General features: G+C 51.7%; 1 pseudogene; it reads right to left on the bottom strand.

Moving 5' to 3' along the window:
* Window positions 1–3,188: 3,188 nt before the first annotated feature.
* On the bottom strand, window positions 3,189–10,915 carry LOC123139511 (subtilisin-like protease SBT1.4; annotated as a pseudogene).
* Window positions 10,916–11,641: the final 726 nt, after the last annotated feature.

The raw sequence follows: 11,641 nt of genomic DNA, 5'->3' as shown, positions 1-11,641 counted from the left end.
CCATGAGATCGTGTAACTCCCGGATACCGTAAGAGTGCTTTGGGTGTACCAAACGTCACAACGTAACTGGGTGACTATAAAGGTGCACTACAGGTATCTCCAAAAGTGTCTGTTGGGTTGACACGGATCGAGACTGGGATTTGTCACTCCGTATGACGGAGAGGTATCTCTGGGCCCACTCGGTAATGCATCATCATAATGAGCTCAAAGTGACCAAGTGTTTGGTCACGGGATCATGCATTACGGTACGAGTAAAGTGACTTGCCGGTAACGAGACTGAACGAGGTATTGGGATACCGACGATCGAGTCTCGGGCATGTAACGTACCGATTGACAAAGGGAATTGTATACGGGGTTGTTCGAATCCTCGACATCGTGGTTCATCCGATGAGATCATCGAGGAGCATGTGGGAGCCAACATAGGTATCCAGATCCCGCTGTTGGTTATTGCCCGAGAGCCGTCTCGGTCATGTCTACGTGTCTCCCGAACCCGTAGGGTCTACACACTTAAGGTTCGGTGACGCTAGGGTTGTATGAATATGAGTATGAAGCATACCGAATGTTGTTCGGAGTCCCAGATGAGATCCCGGACGTCACGAGGAGTTCCGGAATGGTCCGGAGGTGAAGAATTATATATAGGAAGTGATATTTCGGCCATCGGGAAAGTTTCGGGGTCGCCCGGTATTGTACCGGGACCACCGAAAGGGTCCCGGGGGTCCACCGGGTGGGGCCACCCATCCCGGAGGGCCCCAAGGGCTAAAGTGGGGAGGGGAACCAGCCCATAGTGGGCTGGTGCGCCCCCCTTGGCCCACCGCCTGCGCCTAGGGTTGAAACCCTAGGGTGGGGGGGGGGGGCGCCCCACTTGCCTTGGGGGTACTCCACCCCCTTGGCCGCCGCCCCCCTTGGGAGATTGGATCTTCCAGGGCCGGCGCCCCCCCCTGGGGGCCTATATAAAGGGAGGGGGGAGGGGGCAGCTGCACCCTGAAGTTCTGGCGCCTCCCTCCCCTTGCTACACCTCTTCCTCCTCCGTCACGTGCTTGGCGAAGCCCTGCCGGAGTGTTGCTGTTCCACCTCCACCACGCCGTTGTGCTGCTGCTGGAGCCATCATCATCAACCTCTCCTTCCCCCTTGCTGGATCAAGAAGGAGGAGACGTCATCCGCTCCGTACGTGTGTTGAACGCGAAGGTGCCGTCCGTTCGGCGCTAGGATCTCCGGTGATAGGATCACGACGAGAACGACTACTTCAACCCCGTTCTTTTGAACGCTTCCGCTCGCGATCTACAAAGTGGTATGTAGATGCATCTCCCATGACTCGTTGCTTAGATGAACTCATAGATGGATCTTGGTGAATCCGTAGGAAAAATTTTAATTTTCTGCAACGTTCCCCAACATATATGTGGTGTCGGGTGGACCAGCGGTCCGACGTGGCGGACGTGCCCAGGCGCGCCGGACACCCCATATCCACCCCAAATTTAGGCTAGATATGAGGGTGTCAGTCAAGCCGGATGTTTGACGCCTGTTTGAGGCGTTCGTCCGAGTCGAAAAAACATGACCATGCGGCCTGCCCGGACGTATGCTGTCGATTTGAGGCGCCTAGCTGTACTCAAAGACCTCGAATTGAAACTTACAACTTTCCTTAAAAAAGGAAGAGGTAATATCACAGGTGGTGCTTAAACTTGCCACCGATGTTCACTTTAGTGCCTGAAGTTGAAAAATACATCGAAGTGGTTCCAAAACTTGACACGAGCGTGCAAATACAGTGCTAATCCTATAAATAGACGTTTTTATGCTGACGTGGCACCGTAGTTTGCTTAGCATGCACAGACAACCTCGCCCTAGCAAACTGGAACTACTAGCCAGTACGCCATACATTTTCTCGTGCCTGTTAATGAAAACATATCCTTTTCTAGAAATAGTGACAACATTTCCTATTTTGCTAGACAAAGAAACACGTTCGTGGGGTTTAATGGGCTGCAGCAGTGTAGCCCAGTTTGCGCATGTTAGTTTGATTTAGAAATTTGTAAAAGAAGTTTGTAAATTATAATCACAGTAATAAAAATACATTTCAAATATTTGTGCTTCAATTTTTTAGAAATACATACAAATTAAATAACTAAAATGTTCATGTAATTTTAAAAAAATAGTCAACTATTTACATGTGAATTATATTTAAAGCTTTTAGTAAATAAATTTTCTAAATTGTTTAGTATATGCAAAAATAATTATAAAAAACTTATTTTTTTGAGTAAATTCCAAAAGATTATGCATGCTTGGCTTATGCTTAAATGAAAAAAAATTATAAGTAGAAACATTTTTATTAATATTCACATGTGTATAATATTCTTTTTTTTGCGAGAACCATATGTATAACTTTCATCGTGTCATATATTCATATTTTCTAATAATTAAAATATAGTCGGGAGTGAATATTTTTTATAAACTGAAATTTTAAATTTTGCATATTTATGAACATTTTACATTACTGAAAAATTCTCAAATAATATGAATCATAAAAATGTACATATAATTATTAAAAGGTTTGTGTAGTTAAAATAATATTTATAAATTGTAGTATAGAAAATATTTATATAATTCTAAATTGTACAACCATTTTTATAATCAGAAATACCATTTTATTTATAGGATACATTTAAAACAAATATGTGAATATTTTTATTATTGTGATTATGATTTACAAACTTTTTTTATAAATTTCTAAATGAAACTAACATGCGCAAACTGGGCTGCACTGCTAAGCCCATTAAAACCCACGTACGTGTCTCTTTATCTAACAAAATAGGAAATGTTTTCATTATTCTAAAAAAGGATCTGTTTTCATTAACAGGCAGGAGAAAACGTATGGTGTACTGGACAGTAGTTCCAGTTTGCTTTTTTTTTTGAGCATTAGTTCTAGTTTGCTAGGGCGAGGTTGTCTGTGCATGCTGAGCGAACTACGGTGCCACGTCAGCGTAAAAACGTCTATTATAGGATTAGCACTGTATTTACACGCTCGTGCCAAGTTTTGAAATTAGTTCGGTGTATTTTTCAACTTCGGGCACTAAAGTGAACATTGATGGCAAGTTTAAGCACCATCTGTGATATTACCTAAAAAAGAATTGAAACTTACAACAAAAGGTACAGACCTTGGCAATATACTTGTACGGTTGTACCCAAGCCACACCGATCGATCATATACTTGTGATGGCGATGGGGCTCGTCACCGAATGCTGGCCATCGCTCCACTCGATGGACCCGAACGTGTGCTTCTCCGTAACTCCCCCGATGATGTTCCGCGTGAAGACGACCTCATACCCCAGTGTTTGCTGTGCCACGCTGAACTGCAGCGTCCCAGGGATCACCGCGACGAGCACGCCGTCCGGGGCGGTGACCTTGGCCGTGTACGTAGCCGTGGCGTCGCTGCCGACGTTGCGCACGACGCGGCGCTGCGTGACTACAATTCTGGTCGAGGTGAACACAACTGAGAAGGCCGGATAGTTGTGGTCGCCTACGGAGGATCCCACGCGCGTCAAACAGTTGGTAGACGGGGCGAACACGGCGACCTGCTCAGCGGTGTATCCCAGCGCGCACAGAAAGGTAATGTAGTCCTCCCTGCCAGCGTCGTACACCAGCCCCGGGTCCATGGCACGGTTGGGGTCGACGTGTCCGGCCCCGCGCGCGAACGGTGTGGACGCGGTCTCGGTGGACATGTCACCGATGATGTCGCCGGCGCTGTCCACGTTGTACGCGGTGGTCATTAGCGCAGACTTGATCGCTGCGGGGCTCCACTCTGGGCTCGCCTGCCGGAGCATTGCGGCGATGCCGCTCACGTGCGGGCATGACATGGACGTTCCGGAGATGATGTTGTACTTCACCCGCCTTGTGTCGCTGTCGAGCTGCGACGGCGAGGCGGCGCCTGTCCAAGCGGCCAGTATGTCCACGCCAGGCGCCGTCACGTCCGGTTTCAAGATCTCCGGCGCGCGGGAGTTTGGTCCACGGCTTGAGAAGGACGCCATTCTAGGGGCAGGAGGTGCCGAGCCGACCACGGTGCCGCGGAACACGATCGTTGCGCTAGGGAATGTTTGCTCGGTTATGTACTTCTTGATCTTCTCGCCGGCTTCAAATGGGACACACGTGGCGGGGTGGACATGGGGGGTGGCGATGACATCCTCGCCGTATTCTTTGGGGATAGTGGTGATTGCTCCGGCGCCACCGGCTAGCTTCACGGCTTGTCCTTTCGCCTCGTCATGATTTACGCCCGATTCGCAGAAAACAATCTTCCCGGCGACCTTGGTGGAGTCCAGCTTCCCCTCTTCGCACACTTTGGAGCCCACGTCCCCTCCGTAGACCAGTGGTATCTTGGTTGCGCCGAGCGGCTCGCCCGCGTAGAGGGAAGTGCCCGTGAAGGTGTCGCCGTTGCCAAGAACGACGTCGGCTGAGAATTTGCGGTTGATGGTCGACGCACCGACCGTCAACAACCACGGCGCAATATTCGTGGCGGTGGACTCTCCAGGGCCGGAGTTCCCCGCGGAAGCGGAGACGACGATGCCCGCGCTAACGGCGCGGAACGCACCCACGGCGATCGTGTCGTCATAAAAGTTTGGGGCCTTGCCGTTGTGGCCCAGCGAGACAGAGATAACATCAACCCGGTCATTGATGGCCTCATCAAGTGCGGCGAGGATGTCAGAGCTCGCGCACCGTTCCACCGTGCAGGCTTTGTAGACGGCAATGCGCGCGCCGGGGGCCACGCCCATAGCAGTTCCCCTCGCATAGTCGAAGAAGGCGGCGTCCGCAACAGCAGAGCCGCCCGCCGTGGAGGCGGTATGAGTGCCGTGGCCGCCGTTGTCGATTGGCGAGTTCTCGCCGCCGCTCTGCCCGAATACCTTGGCGCCGACAAGCTTGTTGTTGCAGAGCGCGGTGGCGTCGAACGACGGACCCGAGACGCACGAACCGCGGAACTTGCTGGGCGGCGGCGGCAGCGACGGGTCGGCGGCGAAGGACGCGCGGCCTTCAAGATACACGCCACTGTCGATGACCCCGATGACGACGTCGGTGGCGCCGTTGGACGCGGAGAGCAGCCCGGAGGACGGCGAGAGGCCGAGGAAGTGATAGACAAAGGGTTTTGGGATTATGGGCTTCAACACCTCTAGGGGTCGGCCTCTGTAACATATATATAACAAGGGGGTACCTCATCGGGTACAAATACAACATGTACTAAGATTACAATACGTACAAGTCTATGAGTCTAACACCCTCCCTCAATCTTAACCATGGTCTGAAGAATTCAGAAGATTAAGATTGCGACGACAACCCTCAAACTGAGGTAATGGCAATGGCTTCGTGAAGATGTCGGCAAGCTGGTCCTTTGATGGAATGAACTTGATCTGAAGCAACTTCTGTGAAACTCGTTCTCTGACAAAGTGATAGTCAACTTCAATGTGTTTCGTTCGAGCATGAAATACCGGATTTGAAGAAAGGTACGTAGCACCGATGTTGTCACACCAAAGAACAGGTGGATGACGCTGATGGACTCTCAACTCTCGAAGCAAGGCCTGAACCCAGATAAGTTCAGCAGTGGCATTGGCAACTGCTTTGTATTCAGCTTCAGTACTACTACGAGACACTGTAGCTTGTTTACGAGCACTCCAAGCGATCAAGTTAGGACCATAGAACACTGCATATCCCCCCGTGGATCGCCTGTCATCAGGGCTACCAGCCCAATCTGCATCAGAGAACGCGGAAAGACTACCGGAAGGGGCAGGCCGAAGGTGTAGACCCAAAACAGCAGTCAACCGAACATAGCGCAGAATACGTTTCACAGCAGTCCAGTGAGTGTCCCGAGGAGCATGAAGAAACTGGCAGACACTGTTCACCGCATAAGAGATATCAGGACGAGTAATCGTCAAATACTGTAAGCCACCAACAATGTTGCGATACGTTGTAGCCTCATCTGAAGGAAGAAGAGTACCATCAAGTGCAGAGAGTCTATCAGAAGCTGTCATGGGAGTGGAAGCAGGCTTACACTGAAGCATACCAGCACGACGAAGCAAATCCAGAGAGTACTTATGCTGAGTAAGAGTCAGACCGGCATCCAAATGAGAAACCTCTAAGCCAAGAAAATAATGGAGCCGACCAAGATCTGTAATGGCAAAATCATCACTCAAAGCAGAAACAAGCCGATCGGCAGCAAGAACCGACGAACTGATCAAGATGATGTCATCAACATACACCAACAGGTACATAGTGACCGTAGGGCGCTGTAGCATGAACAAGGAAGTATCAGCTGTCGATGGAACAAAACCATGTGCACGGAGAGCAGAAGCAAGACGTGCATGCCAAGCACGTGGCGCCTGTTTGAGACCATAGAGAGCCTTGACCAAACGACACAAATGCTGTGGACGAGTAGGATCAACAAACCCAGGTGGCTGACGCATATAGACCTCTTCATCAAGAACACCATGCAAAAAGGCATTCTGAACATCGAGCTATCGAAGAGACCACCCACGAGTAACTGCAAGAGACAAGAGCATGCGAATAGTCGTTGGCTTGATCACAGGACTGAAGGTATCATCATAATCAAGACCTTGACGTTGTTTGAACCCACGAGCAACAAGCCGAGCCTTATACCGTTCAATAGAGCCATCAGCATGTCGCTTAACTTTGAATACCCATTTAGAATCAATTATATTGACACCACTGTGCGGAGGAACAAGACGCCACGTACCATTTTTGAGCAATGCTTGATACTCTTGTTCCATTGCAGATCGCCAGTGAGGAATACCAGAGCTGCTTGATAATGACGGGGTTCAGCAGAAGGATCAGTTGCAGAGTGAGCTATACAGGCCGCGAGCCAGGCAACCGTGCCATCGGTGCGTTGAAGCGGTTTGAATATACCACTCTTGCTGCGAGTGTGTGGTCGCGGAGCAACCTGAGCAGTTGGCGCGACGGAGATCTCAGGAACCGTCGATGAAGTAGCCTGCGTCTCCTGAGAAGAAGGTATTACAGGAGATGGTGCCCGCGACACTGACGAACCGCCAGGAGGCGAGGCAGTAGGTGCGGGCGTCGCCGAACAGGAGGAGCCAGGCGCGTCCGTAGGCGCGGGCGATGCAGGCGAAGCCGACCCGGTGGCAGGCGAGGCGAAAACCGGCGACGAGGGGAGCTCCAGCCGAGCCAGGGCCGGGCGCGGAGCGGGTGTGATGAAACCCGACCCTGCATGACCCATGCAGGGGGAAGCGGGCGCAGGATCAACGCGATCCGGGGAGCGCGGCTCCACTGCGACCGAAGCCGGATCCGGGTGGCTGGCGGGCGCGGGTGCAGGAGACCCTGCATGCGCCATGCAAGAGGGCATAGTGGCCGGATCGACGTGATCCGATGAAGAAGCCGTCGGAGCAGGGGATGAATCCTCAAGGAGAACAAGCCGAGCACCTCTACCAGTTCCTGCACCATGGTTAGACAACAAAAGAGGCGAGTGTGCAGCATCTACAAATTGATCAGGCAATAAAGGAGATGAATGCACATGTTCAGTTGGTGTGATCACAGGAGTTGGAAGATTAGAGAAAGGAAAAACATGCTCATCAAAAACAACATCACGCGAAATATATACACGATTTGTTGGAATGTGAAGGCATTTTTAACCTTTGTGCAACGGACTATACCAAGAAAGACACATTTTTTAGAGCGAAACTCAAGCTTTCGATTATTGTAAGGACGGAGATGCGGCCAACACGCACAACCGAAAACTTTGAGAAAAGTGTAGTCAGGAGTCTCATTAAGCAAGAGTTCTAGTGGAGTTTTCATGCCAAGAAGTCGCGACGGAAGTCTGTTGATGAGAAAACAGGCAGTAGTGAAAGCATCACTCCAAAAACGAAAAGGAACAAAGGCATGAGCTAATAAGGTTAAGCCGGTCTCAACAAGATGACGATGCTTACGTTCAGCTGAACCATTCTGCTGATGTGTATGAGGACAAGACACACGATGCGAGATCCCAAGTTTCTCAAAGAAGGAATTCAAATTGCGGTACTCACCCCCCCAATCTGATTGTACATGAAGAATTTTGTGTTGTAGGAGACGCTCAACGTGTGTTTGGAACTTAAGAAAAATATCGAACACATCAGACTTATGTTTAAGAAGATAAATCCAGGTAAAGCGACTATAAGCATCAATAAAACTAACATAGTACTCATGACCACTAACAGACATCTGAGCAGGACCCCAAACATCTGAAAACACAATCTCAAGAGGAGTTTTCACTACATGACTAGAAACAAAAAAAGGTAGCTGATGACTTTTTCCCTGCTGACAAGCATCACAAACTGAGACATCTTTATTACTAGAAACTGACGGTAACTCATGGCGGTGAAGAATATGTCGAACAATGGGTGTAGCTGGATGACCAAGACGAGAGTGCTATTGTGCGGGAGATACTCGAACAGCACTGAAGACTTGAGGGACAAATGGGGAGACAGATCGCGGCACATCAAGAGCATATAGTCCATGATGAAGGCGCCCTCTAAGAAGTACGTCCTGTGTGGCCCGGTCCTTGATAAAAAGATGAAACGGGTGAAACTCACAAAACACATTATTGTCATAAGTAAGTTTAGGTACGGAGAGTAAGTTTCGGGCAACAGTAGGAACTCGAAGAACATTTTTAAGACGCAACTGTCGAGATGTATGTGTGAGGAGAGATGCCTGACCAATATGAGAGATGTGCATACCTGCCCCATTTGCTGTGTGAACCTTGTCAGGACCATGGTAGGCCTCCCGAATAGCAAGCTTGTCCAATTCATTCGTCACGTGCTCTGTGGCGCCAGTGTCCATGTACCAAGTGGGATCAACATTATACGATTGAGTCTTTCCTTGATGCTGCGTCATTTTGACTTGTCACTCATTGCCCTTGCCGTTGTTGCCAAGATCGAGAAACTCAGGCTGAAAATGGCGGTGACAGCGAGATGCAACATGGGGAGGAATTCCACATAGCTGACAATGGGCAACAGCTCCACAAGCAGCACAGCAAGCACATGGGCGCCCGTTCTCGACGACAATAGTAGGACGCGATTGGGAGGAAGCAGCCGTAGGAGCACCACCCTTGCCTCCCGTAGGAGGAGTTGAAACAGGCGAAGGAGCAGCAGGGCGAGCACCAGAACGCCCCTTCCCACCACGAACAACAGCGTTAGCCGAGGGGGGCTCATCTGGATGACGACTGGCAAGGCGTTGTTCTGTTGAGAGGAGGCGCTGGAAGAGTTCTTGCGGCTTGATGGGAACCTTGCGTTCCTGGATCACCTCCACAAGAGAGTCATACTCGGCATCGAGACCTTGGAGAACATATGTGGTGAACTCTGTGTCACGAAGTGGCTCGCCGATGGAGGCTAGCTGGTCGGCGAGGCGTTTGATCTTGTTGAAGAAGACGGTGACAGAGTGATGATCCTTGCGAGTCTCATTGAGTTGTGCACGAAGAGACATGTGCTGCGACGAGGATTGTGCGGAGAAACTGGACTCCAACGCATCCCATACTTCATGAGACGTGGTAGCAAATAACACCAAGCCGGCGACGCCCTCGGTGAGAGAGGACTGAATCGCCGAGAGGATCGCTTGATCTTGAGCAATCCATGGCCGGTACATGTGATGATCCGGCGGGGGACATGGCAAAGTACCATCGACAAAACCCTCCAAGTAGTGACTACGAAGGAGGGGAAGAATCTGTGCGCGCCAAAACAGATAGTTGTCCATCTTCAGTTTCACCGGGAGAAGGTTGCTGAAGTAGAACGGTGGAGTCGAGATGACGTCGAGGGCGAAGTCATAGGGCGGCAGCACAGGGACCGCGCCGGAGGGGACGATATCCCCCGCAGGCGAGGACTGAGGCGCAACCGGGGGCGCCTGTGGTGGCGCACCGGGAAGCACAGGCCGCGGGATCCCCGCGTAGGCAGGGCCGTATCCAGCAGCAGGAGGAGCACCGTAGCCAGCGCCATGGCCAGCGTAGGGAGCGCCGTAGGGAGCGCCGTAGATCGCACCATAGGGAGCGCCATAGTAGGCCCCGTAGGCAGCCGGGTCGTAGGCGTACGGCGGCGGTGGCGCGTAGGGGGCGAGCGCGGCGTAGTTGGGGCGCAAGGCCGGCGAGCCGGGGAGAGCCGCGGACGGCGCCCCGGAAAACAGGGGTCCCGTCGATCTTCCTCCTGGGAGAAGGGTAGACAGGAACGGCGGCGCGAAGACGGAAGATCCCGTCCCGATCGGATCGGTGAGCGCCGCAGGGGCCGAATAGGATTCGGCGAGCAAGTTGGTGGTGGCGGAGAGAGTCGCCGTGTCGGAGAGGGCAGCGAGGGTGGCCGCGCCGGAGAGAGCGGCGGCGGCGGCGGCCTCAGAAGAAGCAGCGGAAGACGACATGGCTAGGTCAGGATCGTTAGATCGCATCTGTTACCATGATAGACAAAGGGTTTTGGGGTTATGGGCTTCGACACCTCTAGGGGTCGGCCTCTGTAACATATATATAACAAGGGGGTACCTCATCGGGTACAAATACAACATGTACTAAGATTACAATACGTACAAGTCTATGAGTCTAACAGGAAGGATGGCGTCAGGGTGGTGTGCAGCTCCAGCATCACATCGGGCACGACGCGAGCACGGAGAGCGCGGACGCGAGGTACGCGGCCTGGCGCTCCGTGAGGTGCGCAGCGAAGCCCGTGGCGGCGCTGGAGTAGGAGTAGAGCACCGTCGGCGCCGGGCTGAACATGTCGACGGGGAGTAGGTCGCCCAAGAAGGAGGCGTACGCCTGCGTGTCCAGCAGGCCACGGAACGGCAGCACTGGCGCGTGTTCCGACGCGACGTGCACGATGTAAGAGGACTGGGCCTCCATCGTGTCGACCTCCGCGGCGACGACGGTGGCGAGCAGGACGCAGAGGGCAGCGAGCGGTGTGAGCTCCATTGCCGCTGCTCTGCAGGAGATCGATGTCGGTGTGGTAACGATTGGGACGGGGAACACGTATAAGTAGGCGCCGCGGCTGCACCGGCCACCGCAGCAACTAGCTCATGGGCTAGCTCCTGGGCCATCTCATTTGTGAGATCCGAGATTTGTTGGTCTGCGCATGAGGTAGCTCGTGGGCTATATCTTTGGCCAAGTGAAGGAGGTAGCTCGATCGTGGGGCAACAAAGTCGTCGCCCCCTTTACGAACGCACGACGCCTCTCCATTTGTCAACTGATCAAGAGTTAGTGGTTAAATTGTTTACACTTGCCAGCTCTGTCGACTGTGCTACTCTTTTTTTTTTGCGGGGAAATTCAGAGAGATTTATTGAGTAAACGCATTCTTGGGACAATCAGCCAGGAGGCTGGACACCAAGAAGCTAGGAGTCTCGTCAAGCCAACTATCGGTCACATTAAGTGTGCAAGCATGTTTGGCACACAAGTGAGCCGGTAAATTGGCTGACTTGTTTACATGTTGAATATCAAAAGAGAAAAATTGAGTACTAAGCTCTACAATCTCTAAAAGTAAAGGAGCAACAATTGAACGAGAATTGTGGCGAGTGATCCAGAGTGTCACCAACTCCAAGCAATCGACTTCCATTATCACCTGCGAGAATCCACGAAGAGCTGCGAACCGGACACCATCTCGCAAGGAAAGTCCCTCCATGATCAAGGGATCCGAAATCCCCA

Source organism: Triticum aestivum, chromosome 6B (genome assembly GCF_018294505.1).
Source record: "Triticum aestivum cultivar Chinese Spring chromosome 6B, IWGSC CS RefSeq v2.1, whole genome shotgun sequence".
Classification (NCBI taxonomy): Eukaryota; Viridiplantae; Streptophyta; class Magnoliopsida; order Poales; family Poaceae; genus Triticum; species Triticum aestivum.
Note: the sequence above shows the minus strand (reverse complement) of the source record. Positions and strands in the feature narration are given on the sequence as shown.